General features: G+C 40.8%; 1 pseudogene; it reads left to right on the top strand.

The window, feature by feature from the left end:
* Nucleotides 1-287: 287 nt before the first annotated feature.
* LOC104165526 overlaps nt 288-18,292 on the top strand; it is a 53,727-nt pseudogene continuing 35,722 nt past the window's right edge.

Raw genomic sequence — 18,292 nt, 5'->3', positions numbered from 1 at the left:
CTTTAAGGTGATGAGAATCAACATTCATTGGTGCAATCAGTAGAGAAGAAACGAGACTGCATCTGTATATCACATTATGTGTCTGCACAGCATGTCCTCAGCAAATTCCAGGAAGGTAAAGCTTTCTGAAGCTTTTAGTAGCTTAGCTGAAGGGAAATATATTCTACCCCTTTCTTACTTTCAGTCCCTCTTCAGATTTGGTGATGGCTGAATGTGTTGGCTTTAGCCATCTTGGGAAACAGTGCCTGGCAAAGCCAAGGTTAACAATCTATTTGCTTCTCTGTCAGGACAAAGATGTCTGGTGACCACACAAAAGGAAACAAAGTTCAGTTTACTGGATAAGTCTTCTCTATGCAGGTAGAAATGATGCTATCAGCTCAAACATCTATGGGGTAGGCACTGGAAAGTAGATAGATTAGCGCAGGTTTCCTTTTCTAATGCAGGTAGTGAGGCATATCTGTTCTTATGAGGACATCAAGTGAACACACAAGTGTATGTCAGGTTTTGCAGTTCATATGATCTAGGTCACACTTTTTTCTAATACAAATGTGTTTGGCCTGGGAAGATGGTTTGGAAAGTTCCTAAGCAGGACAGGTTATACACAATGACTGAAACTCACCATCTGACGTCTCCCTCGATCTGGCTGTAGACAGGCTGCTGAGTCTGGCTACACAATTTCTGTCTTCTGGGTAACTGAATCCCTTCTGAGTGATTCAGCCCTGATGGCTCATAGCATCCTCTTTGCCTGTGTTTTCAGGTGATACTGGTGTTTCTTCTGAATATTGGCGCACTCGTCATTTATTTTGTCAGTCTTGCTGAGCAAGTAGATTACTGATGTTTATCCAAAATTCTTGTTTAAACAAACTGCCAAGCTGATGTGTTTTCTAAGAGCTGTTTTGTGGCCACAGATGAGCCAGAGGAGCCTATGGACACTGACATGTGATGGGCACCTTTGAGCTCCGTGGGTTGCCAGGTACATATTCCCCCCTTCCTTTTAGATGCCAATACTTCACAGGGATTACAGATGCCAGAAGAGCATATCTGGGGCATAAATGCATGATAGCATGCAGCAGCCCGAGTAGTGCATGGAACTACACAATGCAGCCAGAAAGGAAAAAATGTGTTTTGTGTACCTCTGTTACAGCTGTTGAGGTTTCACTGTATGGAGGCTTTTTGTGTGTATACCTTCAAGGCTGGATTTTCAGAAGAACTGAGGGACAGATGTCCAAATGCTGTATCTTTTGAAAAGAATCCGGCACCCATTTTGGCACTGACACTTTCTAAAGCATTCACAGCCCAGCTGTTGCTATTGCAATGTTTAGAGGATGTTGGACTTTTATTAAAGCTCACTAGCCAGTACCCAAAGCTCTTGAAAATCTGGCCGTCTATTTTTGGTACCTAAATGGGAATGGAGCTCTTCTATAAAATCTAGCCTTCGGTAAACAATTTGAAGGGAATAAAATAATGAGACTGAGTAGGAAGTCACACTGTAGCCTTTACCAGTCTTCACCTGAATACATATATTTTGTAGAATGTGCTCGGGGTAAAAAGATATTAATATGTAAACCCCTTTGATTTAATATGCCAGAGCATTGTTCTTAGTTCTTTGCTTGGACTGGTGCACAACACTGGAGAAAAAAAATGGAATCATAAAATGAAATAAATAAAATATAAAAGCTGTGGAGCACTCTGAACTGAATTCAATCAGCAGAGGGAAACCTGAGAAGCAGAATTATACATCAAGAGCAATCCAATATTGTGTTTAATCCCAAGACATTATAAATCTGACAAACATCTAGGAATAGCTCCAGAAGGGAAAGAGTTGTTGTTTTAAGGAATAAACAGGCAGTTAATCCTATTTACAGAGCTTCCATGAATAGCATTACACCTGTAGGTGAGAGCAGATGTTCACCTGGACTGACCTACGGGACTAGTTTACTTTGTTGTGTTTCAGCTTTCAAAATATCCCCTGCATGGGTGGAAGAGGAAGAAGTGCCTCAGATGGCTCATAACTGCTGTGCCTAGTTTGCTGTCAGCCTGGTATAAGCCATAGATCAGAAAGTGAGGCTGAGAACGGGGCCTGTAATCTCTTCAGGCACTGTCAGTCATTCATTGCTGGACCAGGTGGTGTTAGTGGGAAAAGCTTATTCCCACAGCTTTCTACTGCCAGATTTTACCACTTGCACCAGTCTGCACTGTTACACTTTGAGCACTCTGTAAGTCTGTTTCGTGCAAGGTCAGTGAGGCTGTCCTAGAAAGTTTAAATCGGTGTTGTAAGTTAACCTGGCACACTTTGATGGAAACTACTCAGTGCTTCAACTACTCCCTTGGCAGTTAGAAGGCCATGTTCAGAAGGGGTTTGGTGAGAAATAGCTAGAGCTCTCTTCTGCTGACTAAACTGAATACAGAAGAGCATACTGGTCCACAGAAGGGTGAAACCATTTTCCTGAAGTCAACAGAAGGACTTGCATAAACACTCTATGGAAATATGAAACCCAATCTTTCCAGAATATCTGCATGATAGATAAATGATGTCATGTTTTAACATGCTTGCTAATGAAAACCTACTATTAACAGTCATTTATTCTGCCTAACTCACTGAGGAAGTGGAGATTTAAATTACGCAGGATTGTGAGTACATTTTAATTTTGCTTTAGTGATTATTTTGTAATAAAAACCCGGACCAAATGTCACTTTATAGCTGCTCTATTGTTTGCTTTTGTTTTCATTTTTGCTCTTCCCTCCACTGGCTATAATGTTTATTTCCCAATTAGAACAGAGGAATTCAAGATCTCCTCCTTTCCAGACAGCATCCTTTATATGGCTACAGGCTTCAATGCTTTCTTTCTCCTTTACTTTGGATTACGAGTAAGGGCACTTCACGGGAAAGTTGAGTTAAAAATGAACTATATTTGGGAGCAGTTTACCTGTGTGGCTAGCAGGTGCTCTGTAGTATAATGTTTGGTTGCCTTAGCTTAATTCAGAGCCACTCTGTTTTTTCATCTTTTCTTGTAATTACTTAACCACATTCCAAAGGGAAAAAGTAATTTCCAGCATTTCTGCAACATTTCCCAGCTCACATGTTAGCCTTGTCTGTCTTTCTCCATGTCTTTAAACCACTGAATGAATTAGGTCTCTCTTCAGCTTCTCTTGAACAAACTGTAGAGCTGTGTGCCATCTGTTGTTAAAATGACATTAGTTGTACTGGTGTGAAATACATTTTGATTATAGCTTTTGACATTAGATTTTTTTGTCTAAGTTGTTAGAAGACAGGATATTCCCTGTTATAGATCGATGTAATGAGGATGGGGTCTTGTCTGCCCTTTGGTTTTATAATTCATTGTTATTGATACTGCAGTATTGTATACCAGAGAGAAAGACACCCTAGAAAAAAGATGAAAAGGGCAGATGAGAAAGAGGGGGAGAGAGAGAGCATCATTATACCTTTGGGTGCAACCCATTTTGTGTTCTTGGGGCTCCAGCCCAAGCCTTTCTGAAACAAAACAGGAATGTTAAGGAGGTGCCTGCAGAAGCCAAAACAATAGAGAAGAAAGACTGCAAAAATGGGTGTCCTCAGAGAGCTGTTGACTTGCTCTGAGACACATGATCACACAGCACTGATGCTTTTTGATGTTATTCATCTTTAGTTTGTGGCAGCAGATGACAAGCTGAGGTTCTGGCTTGAGCTGAATTCTCTTGTGGATTTCTTCATGATCTCTCCAGTTTTTATTTCCTATTTTTTAAAGAGGAATTGGCTTGGTAAGTAAGACTTGGAGATCCTGCTTTCCATCCATGCTGTTCTGCATCTTGCATCAAGACTCCCTTCAAGTTTATTTTGATTCAGGGAGGCTTTGACCATCAGTATGAAAACTGTTCTTTGAGAGCAAAATTATGCCTTGTTGGCAAACACTCCTTTAATTTTGAGGAGCTTGTAATTTACCCAGGTTTTTCTCCATTCTGTTAATCTGTCTGCCTGGCTTTTAGTATCTCAGCAATTGCTGTACTTGACCAACTGGATGAGGAGTTACCCAGCAGGGAAGCAAAGATGGTACCCTGATCTTTGTGGACGGCTTTCTTGCATACTCTGGGGTCTATAGTCTAGTGGACCTGTATGTCATGTAAGTCTTCAGCTTACAACTCAAAGGAACTGCAATTCTTATTTTTCTCATGATTCAAGGCCTCTTTTGAGGACATAGGTGGAAATCCAGTGGCATAAAGACTCTGAACACTGAGCAATGTTATCCTCTCTTGCCAGGTTTGAGGTATGATCCACTATAAATGTGTGGAAAACAAAGCATGCATGTTTAAATGTATCTGAATAAGTGGATACATTCCACTTCTAAACAGACTTTTTTATTCTTCTCCTTTGACTTTCTCACTTTTCTGCAGATTTGCATTTTTTTGAGAGCACTTAGGTGGTTGGAACTTCCACGAATACTACCATTCGTCAAGATCGCGAAGAACAAGTAAGTTAAAACCTCACCAAGTACACTTAGCCTAACGTTCTTCCTGATGTGTGTATTTTGGCTGACTTGGGTAATAAAGGAAAATACAGGTGTTGCATATGGAAAAAAGACTATCAATAAAGTTGCACTGGAAATCACAAAAAAATTTTATAACTGTCAGCTCAGTGAAGCTCTGCTGGTGGGGAAATGGGTGGAAATTGTAAATGCAAGAAATCTTAAAGGTTTTAGAGATCGATAAATTCAAAAATGAGATTATTTGAGATGTTGCCTATAATAAAGGGCTACGTGTAGGAAGATTTTCTAATCCTAAATTCTTCATGTGTAATCTTACACTCACTAGAGTAGAAGTTTTGTTGAGTGGAGTAGCATCATGTAGGAAATTTTAACCCTGGCAAAGTTTACAGTAAATTTTAAATGTCTTGGGTATTTTTCCTTTCTACCTCCAGTTATTCAATCAAGTTCTCCAAGCTCTTGGCTGTATTTATCAAGCACCTGACTCACAGCTGCAGGATTTGTTCACCTGGTACGTATACCAGGTAAATCAGCTACACATCCTTCCTTGTCACCTTAAATCAGTATTGTCATGTGAGATTTGGGTGTATGTTTTTTCCTAACAAATGCAGCATTCTCTTAGGAGAGAACAAATTTGTTGTACCAAGGCAGGGTGCATGACTCAAGCTAATGTAGTTTACTTGCATATGTTATCAGATGTCGTGCCATTGATGCAATACTCCACTGTTCTTCCACCTGGTAATGAATCACTTCTGCATTAACTAAAATATGCTAATTTTTAAATGAAATAATTGTGAATTGGAGAGGGCTGAAACTAAAACCAGTTTAAACTTCTCTCTTCTCTTTTCCCTGCCACTGGGCAGGTAGAAAGCAATGGAGATCCTTGGGCTTAGCCTGCAAATTCCCAGTCCCTCAGCTATTTCAAATGCATGTACCTAGTCATGATGACTATATCCACTGATGGTTATGGTGATATGGTTCAAACAATATTGGTTTGAACCTTCACTATTTTCTTCATCATTGGTGGCTTGGTAAGAAACCTATATTTCTTTTCTGAAGATGGCAGCTGGGGACAGACAGTGAATAGCAGTGTCACCAAAATTTTGGTCTTAGCAGGGTTGCAGTAGGGATTAGACATCTATGAGCAAAGGGAGTTTTGACATTAAGTATTTATTGGCATGGCTATAGAGTAATTCTCTCTTCTAAGAGCTGGCAGGACTTCTCGTATGTCTGCCTGCGGCTGCAAATACTAGCAAGAGCCAAAATATGGGACAAAATTAATCCAAGGTATCAATGGCATAAATCTATTTTCACTACATCATACAGTTGTACATTCATGCTAGTAAATTTCTTGTTGTTCCACATAATTTAAACTCTTACAAATTAATTTATCATGGTTAGGAGATGCAGAATTGGCTCTGAGAAAGATGATTTTTTCTTTGTCTTGGGTACTATTTTGCAAACTTTATCCCTGAAGTTGTGGAACTCATTGAAAGCCATAAAAATTACAAATCCTCCTATGAAGTGGTGAGTGGGAAAAAGTAAATATGGTTGCTATTTGTCTTTGGAAAATAAAAATCAGGTCAGTGACTAGGCTGGGAACCAGCTCAGAAAAAATGAGAAGCTGAATAAAGCTTCTTGTAGTAACTTAAATGATATCCTGAAACTTACTTATGGTTGATCCTTACCTCAAGACTCTCTGAATAAACCTTGTCAACAGCGCTATTCAGCACGGGCTTTATTTTCAAAGGAAGAGAAGCTAGCTGACATGACAGCCTAATTTAGAGATAGGAGAGACCTGTTTCAGTGGTGGTGGTGTGGATTTTTTGATGTAGATGTGGTTTGGTTTTGTTGGGGTTTTTTGGGGTGGTTTTGGTTTGGGTTTTTTTTGGTTACTCACAGAGCAGGTACAGCTTTAACCGAAGTTCCTTCTGTAACTCTTTGTTTTTGGAATGTCTATCCTTCACTGCTTCTAACACTTACATTTCCTCTTCCTTTTCAAAATAACTCCTGAAGTACATAGTCACGATGGATGAAGCTTCCATCAAACAAAGACACAAACTGTCTTCTGTGTTACTGGGATTAATATACTACAAGCAGGTTTGTAGTTTCATACAGTATCAGCTTTGCAACAACCATTCTACTATTTTCAAAGTAACAAATCTTGCTTGATCTCTTCCTGTAGCTGTATTGTTGTCTGTGGTAATATCACTCTGGAGAATGTCACTGCATTCCTCGGGGACTTTTTGCTTTGGGACAAGGGAAATGTTTGCACAGAAATCCTTTTTCTGGGAGAGTAAAGTATCTGTATTTCTCTGAGATATTTCACTTTGATTCCCTGAATGCTTGGGGGAAATGTAGGAGATCTGAAAGTAAAGGAAAGCAATGCTGTGTAACTATAGGAGTTAGAAACCAAATCATAGCAACGAAGCTTTCATGATAAAATGTGTTCTGTTGTGATGAATTAAAAAAAAAGTTTCCCTGTAAATTCCATAGTAAGCTAGCTTTGACAGATATACACAACTTTAAGTCTTGCCAAGGCTGGCAATCAAGTAATTGTCAGCTGTCTCAATTTCTTATACAATTTTTCCATCCTAGGGAGAAAATTTGTAACTTCCACTTGGTCATGCTGGCATATGGCAAAGGGAGGAAAATGAAGCCACTTTTCTGTGCCCAAAATATCAGTCATTTCAGCTGTCCTGTCAGATCCCCTTCTTCTGACTAGCTGAGGCTATTAGGCATGTTGCTGAAAGCAGAAGCTTCAGGTGGAGGTGATTGCTGGGAGCACAAACACAATTTTACCTTGGAATGCAGTGGATGTGGGGCAAGAGGTGAGCAGGATATTACAGGCATCTCTTGAAATACCATGACGTTTTCAGAGCTGTTAAATTGAAGATGCATGGAAATGAGGTATAGAATTGTTCAAAGACAGGAACAAGTGCTTTAGAGGAAGCGATGTAGAGTTCAGTCTCTTTACTGTAAGAGAAGAGGATAGGGATAACAGGAAGAGGATAGGGAGTTTGACTCAAAGTACCCAAGTAGCTTCACAACCAGTATAAAAATCACCTTTAATCTGGAAAAGATAGGCATAACAAAAGCTAATAGCTAGAGTTCAAAGTTGAGCAAACTTAAGTAAGAAGCAAAGCGTGCATTTTTGAAAGTGAGAGGTGATTAATGTCCTGGTTTCAGCTGGGATAGAGAATTTTCTTCCTAGTAGCTGGTACAGTGCTGTGTTTTGGATTTAGTGTGAGAACAGCATCGATAACACACTGTTTTAGTTGTTGCTTAGTAGTTCTTAGCCTAAGTCAGGGACTTTTCAGTTTCCCATGCTCTGCCAACAAGGAGGTGCACAAGAAACTGGGAGGGAGCATAACCAGGACAGCTGACCTGAACTAGCCAAAGGGCTATTCCATGCCATAGTGTCATGCCCAGTATAGAAACTGGGGGGAGGTGGCTGGGAGGTGCCAGTTGCTGCTTGGAGACTGGCTGGGCATTGGTCAGTTGGTGGTAAGCAATTGTATTGTCACTTGTTTTCCTTGGATTTTATTCCCCTCTCTCTTTGTTATCTTCCTTTTCATTACAATTATTATATTTTATCTTATTTCAATTATGAAATTGTTCTTATCTCAACTCACAAGTTTTACCTTTTTCTAGTGGTTCTCCTCATCCCACCAGGTTGAGATAATGACAGATCTGACCAGAGCATGTTAAAACAAATTTGTTATAAACATTTGTTATATTAGTTTAATAGTCACAGGTCACAATGTTGATTTATTTGCTCTCAGAGTTGTGCTGATTCTCAGAGTTGCTTTATATAATACTTGCAGTATATGCTCCCTATTGTGTTGTTTATCATTTCGGGGGGCTGGGCTGAGGTTATCATTTTGCTGTACTGTGTAACACTGGCTTATGGTATGATAGAATTGCTGGTTGTGAAACTAACCTGGTGTTTGTACTCAGCATTGCTGTCACCTCTGTACCTCGGGAGCCATCTATTGGGAACTATTAACAATTACACCTTTTACACTTTCTCCTTGGAGAGTCAGCCTTTGGAGGAGACGTCTTTCCATATCTCCCCCTTCTCTTCCAGGCTAATTACAATAGTGATTTTGAATTTTGAATATCCATGGTCCTATTGCTAGGAGCCATGAATGTGATTCAGGCCTTGTTTAGGGTTAAGCAACTATTTGCAGCTACTCAGACCCCAGCAATGAGTGATGCAGCTGAACCAGAGGACCAACCCATGCTGATATCAATTGCCCCTATACACAAGAAGAAATTAATGCAAAAGAGCTCATTTAGCAAAGGAGGACGAAGTGGGGATGTCACAAGAGCAGGAGAAAGATGCGGAACAAGAGGTAACCACTCAATCGCTATTCCTGAGTGAGCTGCAGGATATGCAAAAGGATTTCAGCTGTTGTCCAGGTGAGCACATTATCCTGGCTGCTTCAATGTTGGGATAATGGGGCTAGTAGCCTGGAATTAGATAGTAGGGAAACCAAGCAGCTGGGATCACTTTCTAGGGAAGGGGGCATTAACAAGGCCATTGGAAAAGGGACACAAGTCCTCAGTCTCTGGAGGTGACTCTTGTCAAGAGTGAAGGAAAGGTATCCCTTCAAGGAAGACGTTACATGTCACCCAGGCAAGTGGGCCGCCATGGAGAGAGGTGTCCAGTACCTGAGGCAATTAGCTGTGCTGGAAATGATTTATTATGATCTGAACAACATGCAGTTACCCGCACATCCGGACGAAGTTCAGTGCACATGACCCATGGGGTGGAAACTTGTATGGAGCACACTATTGTCGTATGCTAGCTCATTGGCAGTAATGACCTGGAGGGACGAAGAGGCACTGACAGTGGATGAAGTGGCTCGCCAGCTCTGGCAATACAAAGAAAGCCTCTCTTCCTCCCTATGGGCCTGTGTCTTGGCTATCTGTACTGACCTGTACTCCCCACCTGTAGGGACCAGTATCTCAGTTATCTGTACTCCCCACCTGTAGGGACCAGTATCCCAGCTACTAACAACAAGCATTCTCTTGCTCAAGAGAGAGTCTTGTACTCCCCACCTGTAGGGACCAGTATCCCAGCTACTAACAACAAGCATTCTCTTGCTCAAGAGAGAGTCTATAGAAGGTACGCACTGTGGGGTACTCTGGTTTTATCTGCGGGGCCACAGAGAGGAGGACATGAGGAAGTTGGATGGAAAATCTACTTCGACCCTAGAGGCATGGGTATGTGAATTGCAAGGAAAAATAATCACAAATAGGGGTTCTTCCAGGAAGATTGCTGCTCCAGTTGGCAGTTCCCCAAACAGAGTGGAAGGGCTGATCTTACTCCTAATCCTATGGAAAGGAATTCTAATCCATTTTTACAAGAAGTGAGTGGAGAATCCTATGACCAGTACTGGAAAGGCCCTGCCTCCAGCCAGGTGCTGGATAGAGAAAACTGGGTTTACTGGAGTGTGTGGATCCGATGGCCTGGTATGTCAGACCCAAGGGAGCATTAAGGCTCTAGTAGACACTGGTGCACAGTGTACCCTAATGCTGTCAAGCTATAAAGGGGTAGAACCCATTTGTATTTCTGGAGTGGCAGGGGCATCTCAACAGCTGACTGTACAGCAGGCTGAAGTAAGCCAGACTGGGAACGAGTGGCAAAAACACCCTGTTGTGACTGGCCCAGAGGCTCTGTGCATCATCCTTGTCATAGTCTATCTCAGGAAAGGATATTTCAAGGACCCAAGAGGACACTGATGGGCTTTTGGTATAGCTGCCTCGGAGATAGAGGAAATTAAGCAGCTGTCTACCTTGCCGAGTTTCTCGGAGGACCCTTCTGTTGTGGGGTTGCTGAGGGTTGAAGAACAACAGATGCCAATTGCTACCACAACGGTGCACCAACAGTGATACCGCACCAACCAAGGTTCCCCAATTCCCATCCATATGCTGATTCCTTGACTGGAGAGCCAAGGAGTGATCAGGAGAACTCACTCACCCTTTTTAATAGCTGCATATGGCCAGTGCGAAAGTCTAATGGAGACTAACAGTAGACTATTGTGGCCTGAATAAAGTTGTGCTGCTGCTGTATCAGACATGCGAGAACTTCAATACGAACTAGAGTCATGGGCAGTACAGCAGAAGTAGTTTTTGAGAAAGGGAAGAAAATAGTCCAAATCCTTCTGAAACATAGTTTTGCCATAAACCACACTAAGGTCAAGGGACCTGCACAGGAGATCTAGTTTTTAGGAATAAAATGGCACAATGACTATTGTCAGATCCCAGCGGATGTGATCAACAAAATAACAGCTATATTTCCACCAACTAGTAAGCAAGAAGCACGATCTTTCTTAGGTGTTGTGGGTTTTTGGAGAATGCCCACTCCAAATTACAGTCTGATTGTAAGCCCTCTCTATCAAGTGACCTGGAAGAAGAATGATTTCAAATAGGGCCCTGAGCAACAAGTCTTTGAACAAATTAAACAGGACATAATTGATGCAGTAGCCCTTGGGACAGTCGTGGCAGGACAAGATGTAAAAAATGTGCTCTACACCACAGCTGGGGAGAATGGCCCTGCTTGGAGGCTTTGGCAGAAAGCACCAGGGGAGGCCTGAGGCTGACCCTGAGGGCTTTGGAGTCAGGGATACAGAGGCTCTGAGGCCCGCTATACTCCAACTGGAAAAGAGATACTGGCAGCTTATGAAGGGGTTCGAGCTGCTTCAGAAGTGGTTGGTACTGAAGCACCATCTCCTCCTTGCACCCCGGCTGCTGGTGTTGGGCTGGATACTCAAAGAAAGGGTCTCCTGTGCACATCATGCAGCTGATGCTATGTGGAGTAAGTGGGTCACGCTGATCACACAACGAGCTTGAGTAGGAAACCCCAGTTGTCCAGGAATCTTGGAAGTGATCATGGACTAGCCAGAAGGCAAAGATTTTGAAATGTCACCTGAGGAGGAGGTGACTTGCTGAAGAGGCCCCACTGTATAATAAATTACCAGAAAATGAGACACGATATGCCTTGTTTACTGATGGCTCCTGCCATATTGTAGGAAAGCATTGAAGATGGAAGATGGCTGTATGGAGTCCCCTATAAGAAATTGCAGAAACTGCTGAAGGAGGAGGTGAATCGAGTCAGTTTGCAGAGGTGAAAACCATCCAGACTTTGGACATTGCTGAATGAGAAAAATGGCCAATACTTTATCTCTATGCTGACTCATAGATGGTGGCAAATGCCCTGTGGGGGTGGTTGCAGTGACAGAAGCGGAGTAACTGGCAGCACAGAGGTAAACCCATAGAATGTCATACCCAGTATGTAAACTGGGGAGGTGCTGATCACTGCTTAGGGACTGACTGGGCATCAGTCAGCGGGTGGTGAGGCATCGTACTGTGCATCACTTATCTGTCTTGGGTTTTGTGCCTCTCTATCTCCCTTTTCATTACAATTACTATTATAATAGTAATTTATTCCAATTATGAAATTGTTCTTATCTCAACCCATGTGTGTTAACTTTTTTCTGGTTCTATTCCCTATCCTACCAAGGTAGGATGGAGAGGTGAGCAAGCGGCTGCATGGGGCTTGATTGCTGGCTGGGGTTAAACCACAACTAATAATCACTGAAAGAAACTGCTTCGAGAATGGATGGATTTTCCAACTCTTGTCTTTAAACCAAAACTGGATACCTTCCTACAGGATATGCTTCATTACTGGGATCAGCATAGTAATATCTTGACAATGTATTGCACAGCTCATGTAGAAGAGAATGTTCCAGAAACTCCTGGATGAGATAGTTTGCATAAATTGAATAGGAAAATAACACTTGGGTCGGAGGGAAAGTTGAAGTTCAGCATTTGAAAAGAGAATACAGAATCAAGCCCTAGGAAGTGTCATTTCCTGACTCTTGTGGAGTAACAGTGAGCTGTAAAATTAGAGTTGCGTGGATGGCTGTGGAATGATACTCATGAAAAATTAATGACAATAGCAGAAGACAGGAAAAATCCAGAAAACATTTCCATGACTGTTAAGTTTTATAAAAGCTTGTTTGCATTAAAATCTAAACTATGTATTTTAACTGAGCTGCCAAAATCTCTGTAGCTTTTTTTAAACAGCAAGTAGTTATAGCTTTTCTGAGAAATGGAGACTTGCAGAGAAGGTAATTATGAGAGACTGATGGATTCCCCCCCGCCTCGTTGTTGTTTGTATTGCGTAGGTCCTTTCCTAGTCTGGAGCTGGAAGCTGTGTTCAAATGCTATTCAACCTACATGATTTCCTTTTACGGCTCTGCACTAAACTCTGAAGAGAGTTGGGGTAAGAACTTCCTCATTTGCCCTTTCTTGTAGATAAGACAACCTTGTGAAAATGTTGTCCCTTATGAAAGGATACTTGAGCTGCATTTACTCAATTCATGTTGAGATTTACACTTCAAGCAGCTCCGCTTATTTCAGTGGTACCTTGTGCACGCCAACTTATCACTCGGAATGCAAGAGTCAGGCGTAATGGACTTTTCAGGCTGTAAATTTTTCAAGCACTGAAACAGAAAATATAAAGGGGAAAGCCAAACTGTGATCATCTGGTTCTGAAAGAAGGATATTATGGAGTGCAGCATTTCTGGATAATGTATTTAAATAATAGGAATAGCAGTTAGTTAGCTCATCTTTAAAGCATGCATCGTATTTGGATCTCATTCATGAATGTCCAGAAAAGAAGAGGCCTTGTTTTTTGAAATACTGAAGACTCAGTAAAATATTCCAAAAGAAGCAGAAGGAATGGACCTGGATTAAAGAAGGGGAAAAAACCAAACCAACACTACCAACAAACAAAAGACACCACTGGCTTTTACTTCAGTGTGGCTTCTGTTTGTTAGTATCCTGTTTGAAATACAGTGGTAGATCTCCATCCAGTTCCCAGCTGACTATAAAGCCTCCACCGCAAATGAAACTTGTTGTTGTTTACAGCCCTAGTACTGATCAGATGACTGAGAGGTCTTCTGACCTGCCCAAATATTGACCCTTGAAGTGCTTTGGCTGGACCTTGCTGGGGACGAATAGAGCAAAGCTGCCTATCTTGTAACCTCTTCTAGGAAGATGTTAGTGCTAGAAATGTAACTTCATGTGTTCCAGCACTTAGAAAATAGAAATGTGCGTTATATACTGTATGTTTGAATGGAGCTGTGTCACTGTTGAAATATTCAGGCATGTATGCAACTCCAAGTAATAGGATCATGATGATCTTACACAAGTATTTAACTATGTGCCACAAAATCAGCTCGCTATTGGAGATTGTTGTACTTAGTTGCTGGTTGGGGCTAAAACATGACAACTTCATATGGGGTTAAACCCTGATCTGACTTTTCTCTCCTGGGTTACAGATGGAATCTGCAAATGCTTTTCTCATTCTAGAAGATGTTCATTCTCCACAACCTGATACTGAAGATACTTCCAATATCATGAGGTAGGATGAGATACTCCAGTGCTTTCATTCTCTGACTGATATTAACAGTGACACAGATAGTGCTGCTGGCAGGGGAACATATTTGTCCTGTCACAATTTTTTTCTGCCTGGAGAACTCTGAAAGCCAGCTGTCTGCTTTCTGCTGTGATTTTGAGGTGTGTTGAAGGATTGAGACAGGCAGCAGCTGTGCAGCCTTGCACCCCCATGCAGAATATAATGTTACTAAATAAGGTGTAATTACCTTCTTCAATACCCTGAATATTAGTGGTTGAGGAGTCTGGCTCCTTTACACTGGAGAGAGTTGCACACTACTGTCTGGTGCAGCTCTGCTGTCAGGTCTGATAATTCTACACATCTTTGTACTCAGCAGACTTGAACTGGGGACTCCCTTAGTACAGCTGGATTGCGTGAATCTGACGGCGTAATTAACATACCCCTAGAACAGTCCAGAAGTCCAAGTTCCAAATTGGATTGTCTTTATTTTCTATTTGTAGGGCATCTACTGAAGTGGAGTTATTAGTTTATGAATGAAATTTACAGGTGGAATTGATGAAGCAAATAATATTCATCATTGTTGCTTCTCTTAGCTCTAGACTTTTAGTGGGATACAGGTATGATACTTCACCCTGTGTCCAAGCCATGTGCCATCATCTTCAAATCTTTGGATGGTGACTACCTTCCTCTCCAGATCGTGGACTTGAATGTGCTTAAAGTGTAGAGGTCCCAGATATGGGCATTGGGTCATATGCTGTCCTTTGTCACTACTCTCCAATTGCTATCTGCTGGAGTAAACTAGCCTGACTTGAAAAATGAGATACCCTAGCCAGAACTGAGCATATTAATCAGAAGTGATATCTTTTGTACAGAGTGCTGTCTATCAAGAATCACTTCCAGAACACAAGAGTAATTTTTTAGATAATTCAGTCTTGTAAGGAGATATTACAATTGTCTGTCTGTCATGCAGGTTGTCATGGTTGAAATTCTGACCTTTATGGAATCAAAAATCTCTGCCTTTTATAAAAACAAAATCTTTATCCAGTATCTCTTACTCATCCAGTTACTAACCTATCTAGAATATCTTTTAGCATCACTAAAAATTAAGAATAACTTCTTGTTTGTTGGTTTTGTCAAAGTTGTCAGTAAATGCACATCTAATTTTTTTTAAAAAAACTAACAAACCCACCCCAAAAACCTCAGAATTCCACTTATTTATCTGTTAGCATATTCCAACACAGATTTAAAAAAAAAAAATGAAGGCAAGAAAGACATTTTACAGGAACATTGTGGCCTTGCCTATCTATATGCTGATCAGTAATCACTTTACTAGTCTGAAACAGATTTTTCTGAACATCCACAACTGGGACTAGAGGACAGACAGCATCATCTATTTTGCTGAACTGGAGCTAGGCTCTGTAGAACAAAGCTACCTTGATCCTGGTTTGTCTAGTCTCCTAACCGATTCGCTCATTGTGAAAGAGGGTACTGAGGTACATCCTTCACTTGTCTAAACAACGTGAATACAGTTCTCTGAAATATGTGCCTGACTCTTCTGAGTAGAAACTGCAGCCAGGTCTTTTGAAGCTTATCTTGATCGTGCTGGGATTAAGCTTGGCACAGAAGGCAAGAAAACTTAACAGACTAATTCTAATTTAATACTCGAATTCAGTGCAAGAGGTGAAAAGAGTGCTGTAGAGTATGCTGAACCAAAGGAACCTGAGGATGCATTTTACAGTAGTGTGCAAGGAGGTGCCAAAGCAAAGGATCACCTGTAGCAAGCTGTGCTGCTGCATTTAGCTAATACATGGAAACACCCTTGTCTATTGCTACAGGTTCAAAAGCAATAATGTGATGCTGGTGCTTCACTGCCTGCGAGAGAATGCAGTAAATTTTGGTTACTGCACAGTGTGGACCCTATTAGCCTCTCTGCATCTGTACTTGATTCTATTCTGTCTAGCATTTGGAATTTGAATCTGTGCTTAAAGCGCTTTGAGAACCACTCCTGCTTGACACCTCCAAAAATGGGCTGAAAATCAGTCCAATGTACCCTTTCCAGTTAATAGCATGCTTTTCTTCAGTATCCTTTTAGGCCTATTTATTTCTTTGGTTGGATCTTATGGGGTAACTTACACAAGAACGGTGACAATTAGAAATCCTGTCATCTCTCTGCAAGGAAGATGATCCAAATTTATCCTCCTTTTATCTGTCTTTCCTCGTCAATACCTGCTACAACACAAAATTGATAAACTACATATTAACTTTACAATACACAAGTTGCTCAGATATTTCCAAATCAATACCAGAAGATTTAATAAAAACGTAGTCAGAACTATTGGGCATGAAGTTGCCTGAACAAGTCTCAGACTCGCTAGTCCTGCAGTGGACATGCTTTTGCTATCACCTAGTGGCTGTACGTGATACTTCGCGTTAATCTCCTGCACAGAAGAATTTGACTGCTCTTTCTCTCTTCAGGGCCTTTTCATTCACAAAATTAATTTAGACAAATTAAATAGATAACAGGTGAAATACAGAGTTTATCAATGCAGAAGTTGTATGTGGAATTGGGCTGCTTTGTTAGAGTGTTTTTTCATTAACATGTGCTATTTCATTCAAGTCTGAATATTTCACAGACATGGCAAAGCTAGCAAAACTGATATTTTAAGGGGTTTTTTAAAGCATACTATGAGAACTCAGCAAACTTTTTAAATTGAAAAAAACCTCTTATGTCAAAATCCATTAAATAATTTTTATTCGGGAAGCAACAATTTTTACACGTTTTTAGTAGACTATTAAGTTTTATGTGGAAGATGTTCATATGCCAAGAGAATAGCATGTACTGTGAGACAAGGAGTGGCAGTTTAAAACTTGAAGGAGCTGTAAGCAGTAGAATGTTTTGCGACTTTAGGTATAAACAACCCTTCCCTAGCCATGCAAGTACCAAAGGCAAAAAAAAGTAGATGATCACAGTTCAGCAATGAATCACACCTCTAATAACTCTATTTATAATTGATAAAACTAATGTAAGACCAGTCCTCACTTGAATAACCATGGAGGCAGGTTAATCTTATTGCAAAGTAAGGTGTAACTTTCCTCAAATAATGGGCTCTGAATACTTTGCAGTCATGAAATTTCCCTGTAACTTTATTTGTATGCAGTAATAATACCTGTTCTTCGATGGTAATATGAATTTGGAAGTGTCTGGAAGGGTTGAGACTTCCTCTTGTCTGTTGCTTATTAACTCTGATACTGTCTCTAACAACATATAGCTGATGTCATTCTGCTTCCCGTGGCTAAGGGCCTTTGATCTAATACAGTGTGGTGTTAGAGTATCAGCCCAGTGATAGGTTACATATCCTACTTGCTTTGGGTTTCAATAAATGCATTATCTTTACCGTTGATTCTTTTAGACAAAGAGAAAATATTTGATGGACAGAATGCTTCTAGAAGACAAAGACTACAATGTACTGACTTTTCAGCTCTCTAGTTTGCAGATGTGACTTTTATAGAGGTGGTACAGATGTGGTGGCTTTTCTGTTATTTCCTTCCAGATGTGTCTTTTCACAGTACAGAGATATTGTGACTAACTGACTTGCCTTGTTTCCCCAGGTTGTGCTTTGTGAAACCGAACCGTGTGCTCTTTGGAATTGAACTCAAATTTGGCAGTCAAGCGGAGAGGTAATTGTCTGGGAGACTTCTCTTCTAGTTAAAAAGTCAACTAATTCCAAATTAGCAATTTCCAAAGAACTCAGAAGAAACATGCCCCAGGGTCTGCGCAGGTTTTATATACATCTTATTTTCTGATGTGCAGTATTCAGGAGGCAGGATCAAGATGTCGTTCCTGGTTGCTTAAGTGCTGGGGTGAATTTTACTATATACAACAATCTCTTCTGCCTCCTCTTTTCTCACAGATAATCAGGCGAGAGATGGGAGATAAAACACCATTCTTGCCTTCTATTCCACATGCAAACAACATGGGTATTATTTTGATTTGGGGTGAATCGAACATATTTATTTTCATTGGTAAAGGAAACGCCACCTCAATTTTTTTTAGCCACATGAGTTTACAGAGGCTCTTAAATGCTATAAAGCATTGTCATAAAGGGATAACTTGTCAATGCTGGCAGCAGAGCTTTTGCTTTCTGAAGCTGATCTGGTCCTGGGCCAGATAACACTCTGTATGTTCTAATGATGAAATACAAGACATCCTAATGGGGAAGCTGGAACTAGTTCAGAAAGGGGAATAAATAAATGCCATAGATCTTTAAAAAGCTTGAGAAATCACACTATTGAGTGCAATTATTTCTCTTTTCACTTTTATAAAGGAAATGGCTGTTTTGATGAAACTGTAGAATAGAAACTCTGAAAACAGAGCGTTGTA

Source organism: Cariama cristata, unplaced genomic scaffold, assembly GCF_000690535.1.
Source record: "Cariama cristata isolate BGI_N322 unplaced genomic scaffold, ASM69053v1 scaffold9558, whole genome shotgun sequence".
NCBI lineage: Eukaryota > Metazoa > Chordata > Aves > Cariamiformes > Cariamidae > Cariama > Cariama cristata.
This window is presented reverse-complemented; position numbering and strand designations above follow the sequence as displayed.